The sequence below is a fragment of the Thermobia domestica genome, chromosome 18 (genome assembly GCF_964235325.1).
Source record: "Thermobia domestica chromosome 18, izTheDome1.hap1.1, whole genome shotgun sequence".
Taxonomy (NCBI): Eukaryota; Metazoa; Arthropoda; class Insecta; order Zygentoma; family Lepismatidae; genus Thermobia; species Thermobia domestica.
In genome coordinates this window covers 174,413,057-174,439,296 of record NC_137471.1, presented here as the reverse complement: position 1 = coordinate 174,439,296, position 26,240 = coordinate 174,413,057, and the positions used below count along the sequence as shown (strand labels likewise).

The 26,240-nt window shown below is 36.1% G+C and overlaps 1 protein-coding gene across 3 annotated transcripts in view; it reads left to right on the top strand.

Annotated features, from left to right (window-relative positions):
- Positions 1 to 26,240, top strand: part of LOC145675582 (alanine--glyoxylate aminotransferase 2, mitochondrial) — a 110,175-nt gene that overhangs the window by 251 nt on the left and 83,684 nt on the right. The window contains exon 1 of one of the 3 annotated variants that reach the window (XM_081746106.1): positions 107 to 128. The exons of the other annotated variants lie outside the window; for them this stretch is intronic. The gene's annotated coding sequence lies outside the window, so the exon portion shown is untranslated. Of the gene's footprint in view, positions 1 to 106; positions 129 to 26,240 lie in introns of those variants that run through there. 3 annotated transcript variants of the gene reach the window in all.

The window sequence follows — 26,240 nt, the reverse complement described above, 5'->3', positions numbered from 1 at the left end:
GAGAAACAAGTGCTTGTTACAAAATTCTCTACGAGCAGAAGTTCTGTGCGTTTTTCTCTCGTCTCTCATGTGACCAAGGATAACGACTTGAGAGATAAGGGACCGGGCAAAGGTTCTGACCTATTAATGTAAGTAGTATATCAACCAGAGTTGCCAAGTTCACAGAACAAGATTATCGATTTTCGTCTTTAAAACTATCACATATTACAAAAAGTCATCGTATATTCATTGTGCACGTAATAATCGTAGAAAAAAGCACAATGCTTTATATTAATAATAGCAATAATGTATAATAAAATTATCTAGTAATCTTCAGTTTCGAGGGGCTGTGGTGGCTCAGTGATAGAGCGTTCACCTTTGGTGCATGATATTCCTGGTTCGATCCCAGCTCGCGCCAAGTGAACTTTGTGGTGGACAAACACCATGTGCATGAATTTTCTCGGCATTCTTCCGTTTATTCCCACTTTCTTCACTCCACCATTTCATTCATTTTTCATCGTCTCCGTCTCCTTTAGCGTAGCCGGCATAAGCGTGGAACGTAAAACTTAGAGATTTAGCTTGTTTTTTTCTTAAGTTTTGAACTTCAAATCAGTTTCATTATCCCACCATTTTTAATTCTTATTAATACCAACAACAATATTTCCACTCCCTCTAAACGTAATTGAATTTAAAGAATGGATGCAGCGTTTTCATTTACCAATTCTCAAATAGTTACTGATTTATTTTAGCCGGAATCATTGTTAAAAACCTCAGTGTGTTTGTGTGTGTTTTATAATTATTTTATGCATTAATGCACATCTACAATTTATATGCAATTTCAAAAACTACAATAAAGTATGCGTTCTAAAGTTATCGTATAATCGTATATTCGTAAGTGCATCATATCGTATAATCGTAATCGTATCGTATAATCGTATATCGTATAATTTTAACATATAATAGCAAGTGCATTATCATATATAGCATTAAGGCATAGACCTAAATTATCGTATGGTTGGCAAGCCTGGTGTAAACGTTGGTTCAGAGATGAAAGTTGAAAGCTCTTCCAATTTGTATTGCCTTACACTACGGCTTGATCTTTTTGCTTTTACGTTAACTGAGGTACAGTAACCTACATACATACAATATCATGAACCGGATTTCAAGCATCCAGAAATTTTTGTTGGGAGGGATCCAAGGTTTGAGGTCCAATAACGCAAGACAATTTTGTCCATGTGGTATTGAACGGGCGTTATGATACAGCCTTAATATATATATATATATATATATATATATATATATATATATATATATACAGTGGCGTATTTACGATTTTGTTTCGGGAGGGGCTTTGCTAACTTTCGGAAGGGGGGCTTTGCCTGGAAATGTGAAAATTCTGCAAGATATTTCATTTACTTTACTATACCAAGTAAGGTTTCGGGGGGGGGGGCTTAAGCCCGGAAGCCACCCCTCTAAATACGCCACTGTATATATATATATATAATATATATATATATATATATATATATATATATATATATATATATATATATATATATATATATATATATATATATATATGAGTAATTTTTAAGTGTTGATTCTCACGAAAAATGATGAAATTAGATTGTTTTTTTTTTTAGAAAAGAAATAGTACAGTTGATGAATAAGGTCAAATTTTTAGTTTATATCAAGTATTTCTATGCTAAACAAGAGGGGCGGTATTCAGAGTGAATTCGTTAATAGACGGTTAGTTACAGACGAGTTACTGGCCAGAGTTGACGTGGGTCAATGAAAACTTGACCCACCACCCACCGTGACCCACCACCCACCATGACCCACTCTGACCCACGACCCACCATGACCCACCGTGACCCACTCTGACCCACCCTGACCCACCACCCACCATGAACCACTCTCATCCAGTGTGACCTATTCTGACTAACCAAAATCCATCGTCATCAACTCTGAACACGATCCATGGCTTCTTCTGTACTGACTAAAGAGTTTAGACTTGTAATAAAACAAGACTGTGAAATTGTTACTAATCGGAGTTTGAATTTCTAGTCAATCGCTCAAGCACCACTGTGTTAGAATAACGGTGGATCTGACCTTTATGATATAAAATGGTAAAGTGTTTGTCAGTGAGGAAATTGAAACAGTTCGAGGTGGGGGGAAATTAGTGTGTGCCTAAAATATACTTGTACTAAGAGAGTATTCTTGCAAATGTTAATTTCTGAATGCATTCCAAAAGAAACTTCTATTCGCAGGAAAATACCCCTGTACAATATGGAAACGGTTATGGTTTCTCAGTTCACAGTATTTTTCTCACAAAAAACTTGAAAAATCAGTTTTTCATAGTTTATAAAGGTGCTCGGGTACCCTATGTGATAGCATCTCCATAAAGTATGCTCATAATTGTAATTTGTGTAATCGCTAAAACACCACGTTAAATTTAAGTTACAAATATGCATAATTGCAATTATTATGAGTATTTTTTCAAAGTAGTTTACCTAAAGCATAGAAGAGACTTACTAAAAAATAGGTACAAAGTTGAATAACACAAATAAGCCATTACTAATACAAGTATACATTTTCTATAACTCGTAATTTTCCACCTTAAAACAAATCTGAAATCGGGTTTATTTCATGTTGGTAACTTTTTCGTGGTAAATCATCCACAGCGGAATGATGTCCATCCTTCAGCCAAGAAATAACTAGCTCGTGTACTTTGAGCATGTCTAGCGGTGGGCCATTAACATTGATGAACAACAAGTTAGACAATGATTGAGCACTTAGTCTATTTCTAATATCAGTCATCTGTAAATTCATAAGGGGAAGTCCCCGTTCGCACTTTGTCGTGGAAATGAATAATACATCTACCCGATTTCTGCAACTCCTCATCGACCATCTGCTTGTTAGACTTAAGTCTGATAACAATTTTTCTTAGTCAGTTTTGAAATACTCAGCAAGAAGTATAATGTCACTATCATCATACAACATCTTTTCCATATCGACCATGTCAGTTGGCAATGTCGACTCACAGAACGGGAACTTCATCTAGCACGCCTTCGACAGGTAATCTTGTGAAGAAATTTATCAATTAAAGCCTGATAAACTGATGATTTCTTATTTGTTTATAAATTTAATTTTTGTAATTACACATGAAGGTTTGATGCCATTACCAAGTTCCCTCCCCCGTCTAGAAAGCGAAAGAGAACGAGGTTCCTGGAAAGTGCAAAGGTGAATGGGAATTTCCCTCCTTCTTCCCCTTCAATTACCACACTGCTGTTTTTCATGTGTCAAATTACGATGAATTTAAATTAAATTATCATAGTATAATTATTTCCTTGTTGAATTATCAATACTTTTCAGTGGAAAAAAGGATGAAATTTGAAAGTTCCAAATCAAGGTAAGTAGATCAACGTAAAGGGAAATAAGTGTAAAATTTTCCATATAATTATGCGTACAATCCAAACTTAAAATTTCCGTGTAATTAAGCTTACAGTACAAATTTTATGCCTATTTTAGTCACAAATTTTTGGGTTGATTGCCCTGTGCTGTAAGCGCTCCATACAATTAACATAAGCTGAATACAATTTTGATAACCATCCGTTAGTCAACCCCGTAGTATCGCCTTGATCAGACGTCAAAACCAGTCTGCATAAGGCCCGAGATGTTTTAATTTAAAATTAAGTGTACAAATATATGTCGAGGTGGACCCTTCCCCCAGGGGTGCGTCCCTGTCTTCAGTACATTTGCAAGTTTTTGTTATATGTTAAAATTTAGAATCCCCTTCTCACCACCGAGACGTTGTCCTATACTTTAAGGTGGATTTGTTCAATTCCATAAAGCGTTCAAATTTCAGTCCTCTCGTACTGGGAATCGAAGCAGCAACAACGTGAATCAAAGGCTCGCGTTGCAATCAATATGCCAGAAGGGATGGTATCAATTGGATATACAGGGTGCCACAAAAGTAATGACGCAAAATGAAATCACAGATTCCTAGCGCCTAAACAAGCAAAACACTTTATATTACATACAGTCCGGAAGCGGACAGAGGCGGTGATAGACAGCTTTGAATATGGGGGAAAGGAACGTCGCATTTGCCTATCGAAATAATGATAGAAACTAGAAAGGGGGTTCAGAAATGCATAAATTCATATTGGCTTGACATGTTAAATGCATGTTACATTAACAGCGCCAGAGATACTCCATAGTTATTTAGAGATTTACCGAATGTCTGTATGGCAGAGGTGATGAAAACGGTGCAGTAAAGATCGAAACCATACAGAACGAAGTTGTTATCCATGGTACGATTGCACGCATAAGCACAATGCAAGTTAAAGCAAAGACCACTTAACATGGCTGCATAATCTTAGGGAGCAATGGAAAGTAGTATACCAGATAGAAACTCGCAGAGAGAGAGGATAGAAATAAGAACAAGTGTAAATAGTCGTATCATGTAATAAAATAACAGGCAGAATACAATGAAAGATGAATATCATAATGTAATGAACGATGTACTGTACTTGTAACGTAGTATCTAACACAAAATAGCACTACAAACTACTAAGTCATACGTGCTGATAATAAACGCACCTACAGAACATGTTCAAAGAGCTGTCCTCTCATAAATATGCAACGTGCTAATCGTAGCTGCAGTGAGTTTCGAATACGTTTCATCACTCTCGGTGTGTTGTCTAACTGTTCACAAACACGGTTTTGTATGTCGGCAAGTGTGTCAATGGGAAAGTTGTGAACAATGTTTTCGAGGTGTCCAAACACAAAAATGAAGATTATTCAAATCCGGTGATCTTAGAGGCCAAACTATAGGGTCTCTGTGGCCTACCCAGCTCCTATATTTATCCCTGTAGGCAGGTGTGAAGTTACTTTCCACCCACATTCGAACCTGTATACTCCACCCCTGTCCGGTTGCGGACTATATGTCAAATAAAATATTTTACTTCTTTTGGTGCCAGGAATCTGGGGTTTCATTTTTCGCCATTACTTTTGGGACATCCTGTATACTTCCAAACTATGCAATGTGTAAATATGAGAAACCTTTTAGAAATACGTGCTATGTTCGTCTATCTGTCTGTATGTGTACTATTAGAGAAAAATACTTTAGAGAAAGATAGCGGGAATCGAGTGTTTGAAATTCAAAACTGTATTTGAGCAGCTTGCTTAACCCTTTGCACAAACCGGGCATTGCTTTCTGTTTTAACGTTGACCGCTACAAATCAAATAGGGTAACAAATAGCGAAAAGATATTTTTTTTTATATAGATTGCATTACAATAATATATTTGATCTTAATTCTTAACTGCATACTAAAATCGAAAGTGGTAAAAATTCACTACAATTTTCTGTTTCAATTTTGATCTAGATATAGCATTTGGTTTCTTTGGAATGGATTCACTGTCCTAAAAATAGGCTTCATTTCCTTTCTTGATCTTCTACTAAAATAATAAGTGAAAAAATCTACATGAACGCTCATCACTATAGAACATAAACTGTAACAAGGGAGCATAGTGGCTGAGTGGTAGAGTCCTTACCTCTGGTGCATGGGGTTCGATCCGTGCTCGTGGGTTTTCTCACACTGTCACGTTTTCTCTCATTTTCTCTTTCCACCAATTTTGCCATCATCATTCACTTGTTTTGATTCATCGTCTCCCTTAGCCTAACAGGCATAGGCTTCATGAGAACTGAAACTGAAAGATTTCATTTTATTTTCAAACTGTAAGAAATAGAGGAAAGGGTTTATTTTTCTCTCTCTTTCATGTTTTTCATTTCATTTTTCTTTTTTTGAAATGATTCAACGTTCCAAAAATATACTTCATCTCGACTCTTCTCTACTAGAGCCGAGAACGGTACACATCTACAACCACTTTCGGACTATAACACGTATTAAAATCAAAGGTGTTGACAATGTACTATTTCCAGTTTCAACAATGATCATCATCCTGAAAAAGAAAACGGTAATAGATAGCGAGTAGCAATTTCTAAGTATGGATCCAATATTTCATCCTCTCTTGCACTTTGTACTGGCAGAAATATCCCACTTCCACTTTCAATATTAGCCTTTGTTAAGCAAAATTCGTAAAACATAGCGATAAGTGCAGCCTTATCTCTCTATTACAGTCACTCCCTATCAGTGGCGGCGTAAGGCAAACTGGGGCCCGGGGCCAGTGAAGTAGATCGGGGCCAATTTTCAAACAATCATGATTTATACCTTCCATTTTTGACAATCATGTGCATAATCGTTCTTCTGTTTACTCTTCCCCCTTTCCCGTTGATGTGTGTGTTTAGACCATCTTAATCTTGTATACATTAAATAAATGAGGTTGACATTCAGCATCCCTGTCTACTTTTTAATGCTTAGGACCGCCTTCAGGTAGGTATCTAAAAGTAAAACTGGACCAGGACTATCATTGTATATTTTTTCTTTCTTTTTTGTTTATTTTTAAACAAAGGACAGGATAGAGAAAGGATTAAGGATATAAATATACCGGAAACTATGACCTACGACAGAAATAACATCATCTCAAGAACAAACAAAATGACAATAAAGAATCCTCAATTTATCCTACACCTATACTATTCTAGTTTCAACGCTACTGTAAATAGATAGAATACTGGACGTAATTCTCCTAATAATACATTTAGAGACAAATTTACGTACGAAACAACAATGAGCTGATATTGAAAAGAATTGCAAGTAATAATATAGCCGACGCGATTTCTAAATGTAAGCTCTATGTTTTCTAGAATTTTCTTGTTTGGTTCTGGTCTTTGGTGTTCCTTCTTTGCAATTTCTGATATGGTTAAGTTTATTCATGGTTCATCACCTGTCTGAGTTTACGCTACATAGGTTTTATTTGATTAGACTTTTCTCCTACAATTAGCCCCATTCACTTAACATTCTGTTTCTCTCCAGTGATCATACACGATACTTAGACCTTTTTCTTTTTACCGAACTATCAGTAAATAATGTAAGAATAGACTTCTCTCCTGCGTGTCTTCTTCATTTATTTTTTATTATGTTTCTCTCCAACGATCTATTTAGTCCCATTGCTTTTGCTGAAGTATCAATGAATAGTCAAGCATTATAATGTTTCTCTGCTGCTTGTCTTTTTTACTATTGTTTCCAGAATTCACACTCGATTTATAATTATATTATTTTGTATTTAATAATTCAGTCATGTTTATATTCTGTCATTTATGACTATTTCCATTACCACTTACTAACATACATAGTATTAGAATAACAAAAATTCCTGAATATATTGAATAATTGGAGATACATCATAGAATAAATATGTGAACACAGAATTCTACTGCGGGTTGTATCATCATACTTTTCATTACCAGTCAATTGACAGATCTTGACGGCTTGTTATTACTCTTTTGGTACTTTTGTATTTTTAATGTCTTAAGTTGAAACATGAAACTACTTTCGACAATAGTTTCACTACCATATTAGCCTGTGTTCCGCCGGCATTCAGAATGCTACCTTCCTTGCTTTAGTTGCTGAGAAAGTATCAACTATATTATCAAAATCCAAAGTAAATGCTATTCCATTTTCAATAGAAAGCATGAATAACGACTCATGCTAACAAGGTTCTTTACTAATTATTTTTCACCTACCATCCGGGGTCTCCACAAGAACCTTGTTAGCATGAGCCGTACAAGGGCCGTCAAAGTTTATAATCCACACCTTTCCAATAAGTAAATGCAAATATTACACCAAATAACGGATGAAACAACAGAAAAGTCTGTCTAATAAAACTAATCAGCGCCGGATTTCCGTATAAACTAAACAAGCTATAGCTTCGGCCCTCACTCTCTTGGGGATCCGCAAAGAAATTAAAAAAAAAAAAAAACTGAATGTAGATTAAAAATAAATAAAGTAAAAGTTTCATTATCATGGGGCCTCCCAAAGAAATTTAAAGGAAAGAGCTCTGACTATAGGTGAAAAATAGATAAAGTAAACGTTTCACGCTCTTCGGGGGCCCCCGAAAGAAATTTAAAGAAAAAGGCTGAATGCAGGTGAAAAAATAATAAAACAAACGTTTCACTCCCTTGCCCCCCCCAAAAACAATTAAAGAAAAAACTGAATGTAGATGAAAAATAAATAAAATAAAATAGAAGTTTCGCTGTCTTGGGGCCCCAAAGAAACTTAAAGAAAAAATGTATGTGGATTAAAATATGAATAAAATAAAATTTCACTCTATTCAGTAGCTTCAGTGAAATTTAAAGGAAAAAGCTGAGTGTAGATTAAACTATAATAAAGGAAATCGACGTATATTGTGTTATTTACCTTCTGAGGTGTTGTGATGCAAGTAATGGTTTCCCGTCTGCTTGCCTGATTCCTAAAATATCACTATTTATTTATCAGTTCAATGGAAGGGCACAAAGAAGGGATCAACGTACAGAATGCTTTATTAGGGTACTAGCACTCTGTTGCTAACTAAAAGCTCTTTGGTGCAGACGCTATAGTCACTGATTAACTTGTTTTCTTCAGTCTGTTTTTTTTCCCTTTACAAGTCGAATTTTTTGCGAGCGAAACCACTTTGCTTAGCTGGTTTGAGCATTTTTGCTCTCGTCTTGTAGCGTACGAATTTACACTTCAGCCTACAATTTTGGAGTGAGGAAAATGTTCAATAAGAAAACAAGTATTCAAATATTCAAATATTCAAAATATTCCATTATATTTGATCCAACTCCTGATTGTTCTCATGTGGAACAGCTGCCACAAATCATTCGATTTGTTGACATGCAACGTGATTCTGTTCAAGTTCAGGAAGCATTTATTGATTTCATCTCTGTCGAAGGAAAGACTGCTGAGAGTATTTCTGCTGAAATACTGAAGAAACTTCAACGTGATAGGCTTGATATTAAGATTGCAGAGACCAGTCATATAATAATCAGACTACAATGGCCGGGCAATATTCTGGAGTTCAAACTTTGATACGGAATATAAGTCCTTTGGCCATTTTCATTCCTTGTAACAATAATTCACTGAACATTGTGGCGTAATGCTGCGCACGTTAACGTTCTGGCGGTCACTTTGTTTGGAGCAATGGAACGTTTATTTGTATTCTTTTCTAGATCTACTCACCGATGGAATGTGCTGCAAAAGCACGTAAAGATTGGTCTGAAACGTAAAAGTTACACCAGATGGAGTTCAAAAGCAGAAGCTGTAAAAGCACTTTCTAGTCAAGTGGATGAAGTGATTGATGTGTTGGAAGAACTGCGTAACATTTCGATTGAAACGATTGATACTCGAGGAGATGCTGGTCTTATTCTTACAAGATCCAGTTATTTAACTTCATCACTTTACTATATTTCTGAAGTTCTCTCATATATTGATCGGATCCAAAAATGCTTTCAATCTCAGGATATGAGTTTCAATCAAACTCTTATTCAGTTACACAGCTTGGCTGACACCATTGATACCTGGAGACTTGAGATGGCCAAGAAAATCTATCCGTAGCTGAAGGAAGTTGCAGAGAATGAAACATAACTGTGGGTACACGCAGTAGGAGAAGGAGGTGCATGCCTGGAGAAACAAAGGATGAGCATCTGACTGCACAGGCCGCGGTGAAAAGCTCTATCAATGAAATTCTAGATGAGATGTGACAACAAATGTATGACCGTTTTACTCAGATGTGTAACCTGAACGACAGATTTCGATTCTTGTGTCCTTTCGCCAACTCTGTGCAGTAGCTAGATGATGAAAGCGAGAAAAGGCTAAAAGCATGTTACTCTGATTTGGCTTTGTTCTACCCGAATGACCCGGATGGCGTAGAATTATTTCAGGATTGTAAGGATACAGTCCGTTCACTAAGGTGTGCTCAGAAAGCTAAAGAACAACTTGACTTTTCTCCACAAGGCATATTGAAATATGTGCCTTCACTGAGGCTTGAAGTTCACAGAAGTTTGACAACGCTCTTCACATTTTGATAACACTGCCCGTATCTATCGCATCCTGTGAAAGGTCTTTCAGCAAAATGAAATTAAAACCATACTTGCGCTCCACAATGAATCAAGAAAGACACGAATCTGGCCATTCTTTCTATTGAAAATGGAACAGCATTTACTTTGGATTTTGATAATATAGTTGATACTTTCTCAGCAACTAAAGCAAGGAAGGTAGCATTCTGAATGCCGGCGGAACACAGGCTAATATGGTAGTGAAACTATTGTCGAAAGTAGTTTCATGTTTCAACTTAAGACATTAAAAATACAAAAGTACCAAAAGAGTAATAACAAGCCGTCAAGATCTGTCAATTGACTGGTAATGAAAAGTATGATGATACAACCCGCAGTAGAATTCTGTGTTCACATATTTATTCTATGATGTGTCTCCAATTATTCAATATATTCAGGAATTTTTGTTATTCTAATACTATGTATGTTAGTAAGTGGTAATGGAAATAGTCATAAATGACAGAATATAAACATGACTGAATTATTAAATACAAAATAATATAATTATAAATCGAGTGTGAATTCTGGAAACAATAGTAAAAAAGACAAGCAGCAGAGAAACATTATAATGCTTGACTATTCATTGATACTTCAGCAAAAGCAATGGGACTAAATAGATCGTTGGAGAGAAACATAATAAAAAATAAATGAAGAAGACACGCAGGAGAGAAGTCTATTCTTACATTATTTACTGATAGTTCGGTAAAAAGAAAAAGGTCTAAGTATCGTGTATGATCACTGGAGAGAAACAGAATGTTAAGTGAATGGGGCTAATTGTAGGAGAAAAGTCTAATCAAATAAAACCTATGTAGCGTAAACTCAGACAGGTGATGAACCATAAATAAACTTAACCATATCAGAAATTGCAAAGAAGAAACACCAAAGACGAGAACCGAACAAGAAAATTCTAGAAAACATAGAGCTTACATTTAGATATCGCGTCGGTTATATTATTACTTGCAATTCTTTTCAATATCAACTCATTGTTGTTTCGTACGTAAATTTGTCTCTAAATGTATTATTAGGAGAATTACATCCACTATTCTATCTAATTACAGGAGCATTGAAACTAGAATAGTATAGATGTAGGATAAATTGAGGATTCTTTATTGTGATTTTGTTTGTTCTTGAGATGATGTTATTTCTGTCGTAGATCATAGTTTCCGGTACATTTATATCCTTAATCCTTTCTCTATCGTGTTCTTTGTTTAAAAATGAACAAAAAGGAAAGAAAAAATATGCAATGATAGTCCTGGTCCAGTTTTACTTTTAGATACCAACCTGAAGGCGGTCCTAAGCATTAAAAAAATAGACAGGGATGCTGAATGTCAACCTCATTTATTTAATGTATCCCAGATTAAGATGGTCTAAACACACACACGTCAACGGGAAAGGGGGAAGAATAAACAGAAAGAATGATTATGCACATGAATGTCAAAAATGGAAGGTATAAATCATGATTGTTTGAAAAGGGGCCCCGATCTACTTCACTGGCCCCGGGCCCCAGTTTGCTTTACGCCGCCACTGATAGGGAGCCACTGTAATAGAGAGATAAGGCTGCACTTATCGCTATGTTTTACGAATTTCGCTTAACAAAGGCTAATATTGAAAGTGGAAGTGGGATATTTCTGCTAGTACAAAGTGCAAGAGACGAATAAAGTTGGAGGTGTAACATATTCTTGAAATATTGGATCCATACTAAGAAACTGCTACTCGCTATCTATTACCGTTTTATTTTTCAGGATGAGGGTCATTGTTGAAACAGGAAATAGTACGTTGGCAACACCTCTTATTTTAATAGGTGTTGTAGTCCGAAAGTGGTTGCAGATGTGTACCGTTCTCGGCTTTAGTAGAGAAGAGTCGAGATGAAGTATATTTTTGGAATGTTGAATCATTTCAAAAAAAGAAAATTGAAATGAAAAACATGAAAGAGAGAGAAAAATAAACCCTTTCCTCTATTTCTTACAGTTTGAAAATGAAATGAAATCTTTCAGTTTGACGTCTCATGAGGCCTATGCCTGTTAGACTAAGGGAGACGATGAATTAAAACAAGTGAATAATGATGGAAAAATTGGTGGAAAGAGAAAGTGAGAGAAAACGTGACAATGTGAGAAAATTCACGAGTACGGATCGAACCAGGGACTTCATGCACCAGAGGTAAGGACTCTACCACTCAGCCACTATGCTCTTTTGTTACAGTTTATGTTCTATAGTGATGAGCGTTCATGTAGATTTTTTCACTTATTATTTTAGTAGAAGATCAAGAAAGGAAATGAAGCCTATTTTTAGGACAGTGAATCCATTCCAAAGAAACCAAATGCTATATCTAGATCAAAATTGAAACAGAAAATTGTAGTGAATTTTTACCACTTTCGATTTTAGTATGCAGTTAAGAATTAAGATCAAATATATTATTGTAATGCAATCTATAAAAAAAAAAATCTTTTCGCTATTTGTTACCCTATTTGATTTGTAGTGGTCAACGTTAAAACAGGAAGCAATGCCCGGTTTGTACAAAAAGTTAAGCAAGCTGCTCAAATACAGTTTTGTAACCCTGAACGAATTTCAAAAACTCGATTCCCGCTATCTTTCTCTAAAGTATTTTTCTCGGGTGACATCCAGAAGTCCTAAAGTGCAGAAGTCCTAAAATGCAGAAGTCCTAAAAATATGGGCACTAGACCTAAATTTTAGGACTTCTGCACTTTAGGACTTCTGCACTTTAGGACTTCTGCATTTTAGGACTTCTGCACTTTAGGACTTCTGCATTTTAGGACTTCTGCACTTTAGAACTTCTGCATTTTAGGACTTCTGCACTTTAGGACTTCTGCCTTTTAGGACTTCTGCCGTTTAGGACTTCTGCCATTTAGGACTTGTGCCTTTATCATTCACTTGCTTTAGTTCTGAAATTCGCTACCACCACACGAAATTGGGACGATGCAGCAACTAGTTGGCAATAATGTTACGAACGTATCTAATTTCAACAGTAACAGCTATATTTGTACTGCTAATATCGTTATTATCACTATCTGTTCTGCACTTATACACGAATTACATAATACAACCTATTTCATTCTAAGAATTAATTACATAATTTGTTAAGAAATTCGTTTCTTTCGAATGGAGATACGAGAATCCCAGGACAAATTCCTAAAACAAGAATAAATAAATAAATAAATAATAAAAAAATGTTTAAAAAGAATATTTTACCAGACTTCTGAAACCAAGCAAACATTCAGAATTGCAATATATACTGTGCGGAGCGTATTTTATTAAGAGTAGGACAAAAATCCACCAAAGTTTACTTAATTAGGACAAAAGCACACTAGACATTTCAGGAGTGAACATTAAATACCAACTGTATACATAAAGAACGCAGTAAGTTTAAAATTGAGCAAAGAACATTTATTATGCAATACAGTGGGTGACATTAATAAGTCTTAAATGGCACAAGTCCTAAAAATATAGGCATTAGACCTAAATTTTAGGTCCTGTGCCATTTTTGCAGAAATTACTACATAGTCATTTAGGGGTGTAGCCTGCAAATTTTTCTAGGGGAGCATGATTTTTATATATTAAAAGCAAATCAAAAGTTTATTTCCAGATTACGAAAGCTTCAATAAGACAATAAATTTATGCATATTACACATGTACACAAATACATAATATTATTATATTTCCAGTTAGTTCCTTTTTGAAACCTGGACCTTGACAGAGCGTAAATTTAAAATCACAGCTTGTGGGAAATGTACGAATCAGGTAGTTATAAGAAATCGGAAACTGTTCATGGAAATCCATTTGTTTGACTGTATTTATCTTCTGTACTCTTATATAAAAGAGTAAAGATGAGTGATTTTTTGGGCATACTACTACAAGTAGAGTCGTTAAATTTTAATTATAAAATATAATTTTCTTATGAAAGCAGGACATAAGAAAGAATTTTTGGAAATAAGTATCGTAAAACGGGTGGGGCAAGATTTTTTTAAAGGGTAGTGTATCTCGCAAGTTTCTGAAGCTAGTAAAATGAAACTTGACATATAATCTTTCCTGTTAAAAAAAACTGAAAATTGAACACATAAAAAGGAAAGAGCAAAGGGAGCACATTTTTAATGTTCGAATTCCCCATTACTTACTCAGAAAATATGTAAATAAATTAAGGAAGGATTTGTTTAAGCTAGATGCGTGAAACTCGGTATTTGAACTTTTAACTAAAAGTAATAAAATACTATATGTTTCAGTATCTTGAAAATTACACTTCTAAGGGGAAGGAGGGTCAATTTCTATAATATTAAAATATCCCACTGCTTATAAGATTTGGGCAGAAAACTCTTTTCCTTTAGGCCTCGGTTATTCCAGTTAAGCAAATGAGAGTACAAAGTGGCTAATTAATTAGGTTCTTTTAATTATTTTAACATGTTGACGTAGTTTAATTCTTTTAAAACTGTATTCTTTCACATTCTATTATAAACATCCTTCATTTCCTGTAATTATTAAACACGTTTAAGAACAAAAGAGTAACTCATAATAGAAACAATTTCTGCAGGAACAACTGGTAGGATTCAGCCTCTTGTTGTGTTCTTTAGGCCGCTAAAAATTTTCTTGAGACATTTTTCTGACACTGTCCTTCTCTACAACTATAACATGAATTTACATCTCCGTAATAATATAATTAAGATCTCATCACTGATTCATAATCAGTTTTCTTTTCCTAGATTTGCTAATCTTATTGGGTATGCATGATATAAAAGCGGTTATTGGAAGAAAAACCATCTGTGTTTGAAAATTTTCTTTCAAAGATTGTGCAGCATTTTGCGATTTGTGCACAGTTATTGCCGTAATAAGGTGTATGTGGTGTACACAATGTTTATGCATCACACACTTTTTTACTATATATCATTACCGTAAAACGTTTTCCCAATCAATTAATAATTATAACATTTGAGGATATAAGAAGTTCTGACATACATTGAAGCGAGGGGACTCACTATAAATAAGTAACCCTTGCCAATTACAGAAACATTTAATTTTTATTTTATTTATTAATTTATATATTCTACTTCGTGAATTTATTTCTCCCTAACGAATAATTTTCATTTTGAAGAGTGGACGTTTCGGTGTAAACATTAGAACTTTTACACCGAACCAGCCTGACCTTAACCGGCGAACGTCCTTACACCGAGCAATCCGTACACCGAAACGCCCTGCACCAAAACGTCCTACACCGAAACAGCCGTATCCCAGGAGTAGTTAATTACGAATATGACAATTATTTGCTACAGAAAGACTTCTGTACAAGAAATATATGTGTAAAAATAATTTACTTCAAAACAACACAAGGAAAGCAAAATTTATGACGTACATAACTAAAACACAATATTATGTTACAAATATGAAGTCAATGGTGTGGAAATAGAGAAAAACAGACATTATGAAAGATCTGGGAATCACATTTGGTAGAAAGTTAAAATTTTGTCAACATAGAAATATATCATGGAAAGAGTAAGAAAGGACAATAGGCTTCATTTATTTATTTATTTATTTATTATTTCAGAACGATAGAATATGTATTTATAAAAATAACTTGTAAGAACTAAGGCTCTGTAATATGAAAGAGTATATCTAAAACTTGACTAACAGATTGACAGTATTATTCTTACGGACGCGATGGTAGCGCCACAAGAGATTTTTAGGACTTCTGCACTTTAGGACTTCTGCACTTTAGGACTTCTGCCTCGGTATGATTTTTAGGACTTCTGCCTGTTAGGACTTCTGCATTTTAGGACTTCTGCACTTTAAGACTTCTGCATTTTAGGACTTCTGCACTTTAGGACTTCTGCCATTTAGGACTTTTGCCGCGAAATAATTTTTAGGACTTGTGCATTTTAGGTCTAATGCCGTTTAGGACTTCTGCATTTTAGGACTTCTGCCATTTAGGACTTCTGCCGCGTCCCCTTTTTCTCTAATAGTACACATACAGACAGATAGACGAACATAGCACGTATTTCTAAAAGGTTTCTCATATTTACACATTGCATAGTTTGGAAGTATACAGGATGTCCCAAAAGTAATGGCGAAAAATGAAACCCCAGATTCCTGGCACCAAAAGAAGCAAAATAGTTTATTTGACATATAGTCCGCAACCGGACAGGGGTGGAGTATACAGGTTCGAATGTGGGTGGAAAGTAACTTCACACCTGCCTACAGGGATAAATATAGGAGCTGCGTAGGCCACAGAGACCCTATAGTTTGGCCTCCAAGATTACCGGATTTGAATAATCTTCATTTTTGTGTTTGGACACCTCGAAAACATTGTTCACAACTTTCCCATTGACACACTTGCCGACATACAAAACCGTGTTTGTGAACAGTTAGACAACACACCGAGAGTGATGAAACGTATTCGAAACTCACTGCAGCTACGATTAGCACGTTGCATATATATGAGAGGACAGCTCTTCGAACATGTTCTGTAGGTGCGTTTATTATCAGCACGTATGACTTAGTAGTTTGTAGTGCTACTTTGTGTTAGATACTACGTTACAAGTACAGTACTTCGTTCATTACATTATGATATTCATCTTTCATTGTATTCTGCCTGTTATTTCATTACATGATACGACTATTTACACTTGTTCTTATTTCTATTCTATCTCTCTGCGAGTTTCTATCTGGTATACTACTTTCCATTGCTCCCTAAGATTATGCAGCCATGTTAAGTGGTCTTTGCTTTAACTTGCATTGTGCTTATGCGTGCAATCGCACCATGGATAACAACTTTGTTCTGTATGGTTTCGATCTTTACTGCACTGTTTTCATCACCTCTGCCATACAGACATTCGGTGAATCTCTAAATAACTATGGAGTATCTCTGGCGCTGTTAATGTAACATGCATTTAACATGTCAAGCCAATATGATTTTTATGCATTTCTGAACCCCGTTCCTAGCTTCTATCATTATTCCGATAGGCAAATGCGACGTTCCTTTCCCCCATATTCGCAGCTGTCTATCTCCCCCTCTGTCCGCTTCCGGACTGTATGCAATATAAAGTGTTTTGTTTGTTTAGGCGCTAGGAATCTGTGATTTCATTTTGCGTCATTACTTTTGTGGCACCCTGTATATCCAATTGATACCATCCCTTCTGGCATAGTGATTGCAACGCGAGCCTTTGATTCACGTTGTTGCTGCTTCGATTCCCAGTACGAGAGGACTGAAATTTGAACGCTTTATGGAATTGAACAAATCCACCTTAAAGTATAAGACAACGTCTCGGTGGTGAGAAGGGGATTCTAAATTTTAACATATAACAAAAACTTGCAAATGTACTGAAGACAGGGACGCACCCCTGGGGGAAGGGTCCACCTCGACATATATTTGTACACTTAATTTTAAATTAAAACATCTCGGGCCCTATGCAGACTCGTTTTGACGTCTGATCAAGGCGATACTACGGGGTTGACTAACGGATGGTTATCAAAATTGTATTCAGAGTCTCTGATTATGACGTAGTATTTGACGAAGTTAATCACATGTGACTAATTAATCTAGAGCAGAGGCTAATCTTTTACCCACGGTTTAGCGTGCGACACAACATTTCGTATTTCATGTTTCATGTATTTTCATTTTTACAGACTACGCATGCGCTCAACTACTTTTCCGTAGTTGCCACATTTATTTTTCTCACCCGATGCATTGGGGTTATATATGCTAATCATAACTAAATCAATTGTTTAGTTGTACTCAAAGTAGACTCTGAATACCAAAAAGTGCATCTTCCTTAGTAAAGATCTAATATGCCAGTAACAGAGATGGAGTGGGTCAGTGGGTCGTGGGTCAACATGTGACCCACTGTGACCCACCACCCACGGTGACCCACTGTGACCCATCACCCACCGTGACTCACTGTGACCCACCACCCACCATGACCCACTGCGACCCACCGACTCAGTATGATCTACCGACCCTCTCTGCTCACTGCATTGTAGACAGTATCTTCTGAAGACTGGTAAATTTGTCTCCGTTTTACTTTCAAGACCTTCATTTCCCTTCCTTTTCCACTTGTTTCTGTCTACTTACCTGAGGTGAGTATATCTAACCAAGTGAAAAAAGAACTTCAGGACTTTTGGATATTGATATTTGTAATTGTAATAATAGCAATAGGACTTATACTATTACTTGGCTTTCGAGATCTGTGAGTTTTTAGAGGAGCTAACTACTGGAAAAAAATACATTTTTGAATCACTGTAATATACAAAATATTATATAAAGAATTGAATGTAACTATGTGTGCCTGATCATCACGGTCAAATTGCAAAGTCAAATCAAATGACTTTTGGTATATAGTTAGGCCTTAATCCAAATTGGGATGTTATAGTGCTTTCAATATATTGCATAATATCCGAAGGAGGTAGCGAGGATCCGAAATTTTGTAAAAAAAAAAAAAAAAAAGTATCTCGCACGCCGTTAAATTTACGGAGCTGAAATGCAGTGTATTAACTCTTTATTGAAAATAAACAACGTGTCTTAGCATTTTTTAAAATTCTCCTTTATGTGTGTGGGGGGCACTTTCTATACATGGAAAATTGGTAGTGAGTTGGTTTGTGAAAATGATCGAAAACGATCGATGTTATTTAAGAAAAAAAAATCAGAAACAAAAAATACAGTGCTTGGCTTCATATATCCATTGCTTTCTACTATAATAATTGCTGAAGCTTATGTTAACTATATGGAGCGCTTACAGCACAGGGCAATCAACCCAAAAATTTGTGACTAAAATAGGCATAAAATTTGTACTGTAAGCTTAATTACACGGAAATTTTAAGTTTGGATTGTACGCATAATTATATGGAAAATTTTACACTTTTTGCCCTTTACGTTGATCTACTTACCTTGATTTGGAACTTTCAAATTTCATCCTTTTTTCCACTGAAAAGTATTGATAATTCAACAAGGAAATAATTATACTATGATAATTTAATTTAAATTCATCGTAATTTGGCACATGACAAACAGCAGTGTGGTAATTGAAGGGGAAGAAGGAGGGAAATTCCCATTCACCTCTGAACACTTTCCAGGAACCTCGTTCTCTTTCGCTTTCTAGACGGGGGAGGGAACTTGGTAATGGCATCAGACCTTCATGTGTAATTACAAAAATTAAATTTATAAACAAATAAGAAATCATCAGTTTATCAGGCTTTAATTGATAAATTTATTCACAAGATCACCCCGGACGGTAGGTAAAAAATAATTACCAAAGAAACTTGTTAGCGTGAGGTGCAAGGGCCGTCAAGGTTTATGCGAGTCACAGCTTCCCTTAAAGTAAAAGTAAATATTAATTGTCAATCAACATTACACCAAATAACAGATGAAACAACCAAAACATCTGTCTAATAAAACTAATCAGTGCCGGATTTCCGTATAAGCTAAACAACATAGTATAGGTTAGGGCCTCACTCTCTTGGGGACCTGCAAAGAAATTTAAAGAAAAACTTAATGTAGATTAAAAATAAATAAAATAAAAGTTTTATTATCTTGTCGGCTCCCAAAGAAATTTAAAGGAAGAGCTGAATGTAGGTGAAAAAATAATAATACAAACGTTTCACTCTCTTGGGGGCTTCCAAAAAAAAAAAAAAATTAAAGATAAAAGCTGAATGTAGGTGAAAAATAAGTAAAATCAGTTTCACTCTGCTGGGGCCCGAAAGAAATTCAAAGGAAAAAATTCATGTGAATTAAAATATGAATAAAATAAAAATTTCACTCTGTTCAATTACTTCAGAGAAATTTAAAGGGAAAATATGAGTGTAGATTAAAATATAGTAAAAGAAAATTCGAAGTATATTGTGTTGTCTACATTCTGCTAGCTTGCTTCCTGAAATATCACTATTTATTTATTTATCAGTTCAAGGGAAGGGCACAAAGAAGTGATGAACGTAAAGCTTTAAAAAGATAACCAAGAAAGTTATGTCGTTTTTTGTGGACGTCTGTGTTCAAATGGCCCTCATAACGTGAGTTGAATGCGAATGAAGATAAGGCGAAGATCAGTTGTTTGTGTAGTGTATATCCAACATACTACCTGCTTGTGGCAGTTCAGTTACACCGTGAATTTTAATAAGAACAGAGTGAACATGAGACCTCCACAGAGCGTCGTAAGGGCGTATATGCTGTACGAGTTCAAACAGGATTTAAACGCCGCTGCAGCGAGGCGGAAGACATGCCAGGCCTTTGGTGAGAGTGTCGTGACTATGTGGGCAGAACAGCAATGGTTTAACAAGTTACGGTGACGAAACACTCGAAGACGCACCACGGGCCGGAAGACCAACACATCTACAAAATGAAGATCTTCAGGCAGCACTTGAGGCGAACAGTGGCCAGACATGTGAGGAACTGGGACTACGATTCAGTGTGAGTACAGAAACCATTCGGCACCACCTCCATCAACTTAGGAAGCATTACAAGTTGGGTCGATGGATGCCACATGATTTGACTCTGGGCCAGAAGGCAACGCGAGCAGACACCTGTGTTTCTTTGCTGTCTCGTCTGAGGAAGGAGATATTTCTGGACAGGATGTTGACGTGTTATGAGAATTAGGTCCTGTACGAAGCTCCACGGTGCCGTCGTCATTGGTTAGCATTCCATGAACCGGTTCCGAAACAGCACTGCACCAGAAGAAGGTCCTCCTGTGTGTTTGGTGGACTGCTTGCGGCATCGTGCATCGTGAAATGCTATCAGCTGGTCAAAGCATCAATGCAACTGTGTACTGTCAGCAGTTGAGCAGTGTTTAAGAAAAACTCAAAACTGTGGAGAAAGCACTTCTGAATTGCAAAGGTTTTCTCCTTGTTACAGGACAACGTTAAGTTCCACGTGGCTAGGATGACCCAGGACACCATTCTACGCCTTGGATGTAAAACACTATTGCATCCGCCATACTCCCCAGACAGTGAATCGTCCGATTATTACTTGTTCCATTCCTTGGACAATCACCTTAGAGGACGCAGTTCAAATCCCTAGTAGAGGTGCAAAATGCACTTAATACCTTCTTCGCTTCACGGCCCACCAAGTTCTACCGCGATAGAATCCACGGCCTTCCAGAACGTTGGCAGAAAGTCATCGATGCTGATGGGAACTATTTTTGATTTTTCAGGTACGTCTTAGGTGATATATCGATGTTCAGTTTGGTTGATGAAAAAGTGACAGAATTTTCTTGGTTACCTTTATATTAGGGTACTAGCATTCTGTTCCTAACTAAAAGCTCTTTGGTGCAGACGCTATAATTGCTGATTCGCTTGTTGCCTTTTTTTTTTTTTTTTTGTCCTCTACAAGTCGAATTTTCAGCAAAACTCTTTTGCTTAGCTGGTTTCTCCTTTTTTGCTCTTGTTTCTTGGCGTATAAATTTACACTTCAGCCCCAAATTTAGAGTGAATAAGATGTTCAATAAGAAAACAAGTGTTCAAATGTTCAAAAGAAAAAAACGTGAATTATGTTATGCTTCCTTCTATATTTAGGTAGAAATAAAATATAACTATTTTCTTACTTTGCCAACTTTGTGCAGCAGCTAAATGATGAGAGCGAGGAAAGGCTAAAAGCATGTTTGTTGCTCTGATTTGGCTTTGTTCTAACCGAATGACCTGGATGGCATAGTGTTGTTTATATATAATCCGTTCACTAAGGTGTGCTCAGAAAGCTAAAGAACAACTTGACTTTTCCCCACAAGGCATATTGAAATATGTGCCTTCACTGAGGCTTGAAGTTCACAGAAGTTTGACAACGCTCTTCACATTTTGATAACACTGCCCGTATCTATCGCATCCTGTGAAAGGTCTTTCAGCAAAATGAAATTAAAACCATACTTGCGCTCCACAATGAATCAAGAAAGACACGAATCTGGCCATTCTTTCTATTGAAAATGGAACAGCATTTACTTTGGATTTTGATAATATAGTTGATACTTTCTCAGCAACTAAAGCAAGGAAGGTAGCATTCTGAATGCCGGCGGAACACAGGCTAATATGGTAGTGAAACTATTGTCGAAAGTAGTTTCATGTTTCAACTTAAGACATTAAAAATACAAAAGTACCAAAAGAGTAATAACAAGCCGTCAAGATCTGTGAATTGACTGGTGATAGGTGGTAATGAAAAGTGGGATGGTACACAACCCATAGTAGAATTCTGTGCTCATATATTTAATCTATGATGTAGCCCTATCCCCAATTATTCAATACATTCAGGATTTTTTGCTACAGTATATTCTAATACTGTGTGTGTTAGTAAGTGGTAATGGAAACAGTCATAAGAGGCAGAATATAAATATGACTGAATTATTAAATACAAAATAATGGAATCATAAAACAAGTGTGAAATCTTGAAACAATAGTAAATGATATTTCGGCAAAAGCAGTGGCACTAAATAGATCGTATATTATCACTGAGGAGAAACCTAGTAAAAGATAAATGAAGAAGACACGCAGGAGAGAAATCTATTTTAGCCATTATTTACTAGTTCGGTAAAAAAAAAAAAAAGTGTTTAAGTATCATGTGTTATCACTAGAGAGAAGACGAATGTTAAAGTAAATGGGGCTAATTGTATGAGAAAATTCTAATCAAATAAAACCCATGTAGCGTAAACTCAGACAGGTGAGAGACCATGAATAAAAATTAATCATATGAGAAATTTGATAGGACAAACGCCAAAGGTGAGAACTTGAATTCTATAGAAAACTGAGAACTTACATTTAGAAATCGCATCGGTTATATTATTATTTGCATATTTTTCAATATCAGCTCATTGTTACATTTTGTACGTAAATTTGTCTCTAAATGTATTATTAGGAGCGTTACTTCTATCTATTCTATTCTATCTAATTCAGGGGTGCCCACAAGAGGGGGCTATGACGCAAACTGCGTCATTGAAATATTGGGGGGGGGGTAAAAATCTATATAAATATGTTTGAGGGTGTGTAAAAATTATCGAAAAGATTTTTTTTTCATGGAAGAACACCTGCGGATAGGCAATTGAGGGGGGGTGCGTCATGGACATGAGGGGGGGTGGGCACCACTGTCTAATTACAGTACGCTTTTAACCTAGAATAGTATAACTTAGGTGTCGGATAAATACTGAATTCGTCGTTGTTGTTGTTATGTTTTGTTTGTTCTTAAGATTATGTCATTTCTGTCATGGGTTGTAGTTTTCGTTACACTTGTATCCCTAATCCTTTTTCTGTCATGCCCTTTATTTAAAAATGAATATATACTGTGTATGTATATGATATATATGCTGAATGTCACCCCCATTTATTTAACATATCCCAAATTAAGATGGTTTAAACACACACACATCAACGAGAAAGGGGGAGGAGAGTAAACAGAAAGAATAAGTGTGCAAATGAATGTCAAGAATAGCAATGCATAAATCATGATTGTTCGAGAAGGGGGCCCCGATCTGCTTCACTGGCCCCGGGCCCCAGTTTGCCTTACGCCGCCACTGAAGATGAGAAAAATATTAACAAATTGTTATCTCGTCTACATTTTCGAAAATATTTAAAATCTTTTTTTTTTTTTTTTTACCTATAAATAAAAAAAATGTTCTGTACACTAGAATGTGGTTTACCGTTACCCTGTTGCAGCAGAACATACTTTTTGGTTCACCAATGTAGGGTATTCTTAGCGTAGTGCAGTAAAAGACAAGTTTTAAAGAAATAGAGAAGATTAGAAGGCCCAGCCCCAGGATGAGCAGCACAAAACACTAACACGCACGGCTGCCGAGCCGCTGTTGCATTTATTTATTTATTTTTATTTATTTATTTAACAATCACCAGATACAGTTCAGAGGCCATTTTACACTGGATATCCAACAACAACAAACTTAGTGATTCAGAAAACTTAGTGATTTCTTCTTTAGTTTTTTTCTTATGAACCATCACGATCTCGTGCGTAGTAGTGAAATATGCTCCGCAACCATGTATACTGCTATCAACTGTCATCTTCAAAATTGCAGGACTATTTTATGATATAATTTTGAAAAAAATATGCTATTGTTAAGTTTCTCCTTCTTTTGTGAGCACGTGTGTGTTTTATTGTTTCACTACAACGATTAGACGTGCTGTACAGCAGTTAATGTAATCCTATTTATTATACTGTATCCCACATTTTTACTACTATCCGTACATTATTGCCCTTCATTTTACAGAGTATGTTTTATCCGAGCCCCGACTATTCGAGGTTATTCAAGTGCACATTAGCTTGGGTAATAAATGCTCTGCTGTACTTTATTCGAAGAAAATATTTTAATGGTGTGAAATGTAGGTAAAAAGTTAATTATTTACCTAGTAACAAATAATTATTTTATTACCAGGATAATTATTATTATTTGTTGAACTCTACATGTCAGAATTAAAAAAAAAAAAACTAACCAAAAATATTTTCACAACATACCTGAGAATGCACTAAACTGCTCATGACAAGAAAATGTCTCAAATGACACATTTATTTAGAGAATACTACTTTATATGGAATAAATCTTATTTATTTATAAACTAAAATACATTAGTTAGGTACATTTGAATGTGTATTTTTTTATTTATCAAGATGGATGTAAATTTAAATGAAGAGTAAAACATATCTTTTCTCATGAAAGTTTATCACGTAGACTCATGAAGCATTCGTTTCATTTGATATTAAAGGAAATGTACGCTCTTTGGACGGTAATGATGATATTATGAAACTTACTTGAAAGGTATGTTTGAACCAGAGATAGAGTGGGTCGGTGGGTCATGATTTGTGAGTGGGTCGGTGGGTTGTGGGTCAACAGGATGACTCACTGCGAGCAACTACCCACCGTGACCCACTGCGACCCACCGACCCACTGTGGCCCACAGACTCACTCTGACCTACCCACCCACTCTCTTCAGTGCATTTCTGAAGACTGGTGAATTTGTCTACGTTTTCCTTTCAAGCTCTCTATTTCTCTTTCATTTTCATTTATTTCTGTGTATTTACCTGAGATGAGTATATCTAAGTGAAAAAAGAACTTCCGGTACTTTTGTACATTGATATTTGTAATTGTAATAATAGCAATAGGACTTACTACTTGGTTTCCGAGACAGACAGCCTGTGAGATTTTAGAGAAGTTAACTACTGAAAAAATACATTTTTGAATCATATGTAATATATGAATTATTATATAAAAATTGAATGTAACTATGTGTGCTTGATCATGATAGTCAAATTGCAACTTCAAAGAAAATGACTTTTGGTATATACTTAGGCTGGGCCATAAGTCCCTTACCATCCCTTGTAAAATCCGTGTTCGTGGAAAATAGTGAACAACAACCATATAGTAACATAGTAGGCTGAGGGGGAAGTCGGTTTGTGATGGTGACCAAGATGGCGTCTATCTTAGAAGCCGCCATCTTGAATTCACGTCAAGATTTTTAAACGGAAACATGGTCATGCGTCACGTCATTTTAGACTAGAATTTAAAGACAAACACAATGGTGAAATCAGTTTGTTGATATCTTAATTTATTCAAAAGTTACAGGCATTTAAAATTGCTAATTTTACCTGTCACGCATGGCAGAGCACCTGCTCTACGTGGCCCCCATCCCGAGTTATGCACAATGTAAGTCGTTCAACCCAATTGTCCATGACCCTCAAGAGATTTTCTGGTGAAATATCGGCACAGGCTGCAAATATGTATTCTTCCAGGTGTTCAAGATCCTGGATCTTTTCGGCGTATATCTTTGCCTTCAGATGACCCCACAGATAAAAATCCAAGGGCGTCAGATCTGGTGATCGTGCTGACCATTCAATGGGACCACGGTGCCCAATCCAACGTCCAGGAAATTTTTCACCCAGATAGGTACGGATCCGTTTTGTACGGTGGAATGTGGGATCCGTTTGCAATTGTGCAAGGGCCCAGTCGCAAAATTCCACACTACGATCAGGATTATCTTCAGATAGATGATGTTGAAGTTGCAATTTGTACGGATGCGACTTGCTTTTCTCTAAGATACGTCTGATGGATGTACGGCTGACATCATATTCCATGGACAGACGACGGGTACTGTGGTGTGGTGATGAAGCAAATGATGCTAGCACTGCTACTAATGTGGCTTCATCTGTTTCGGTTGTGGGTCTTCCACACCTGAGTTTATCTGCTATGGAACCAGTATCCATGAACTTCCGGAAGAGTTGGGCGACACTAACATGGGACACAGGATGTTGATTTGGGTGCCTGGCATTGAATTCAGCTGCTATAGCCTTTGCACTCCTTCCTC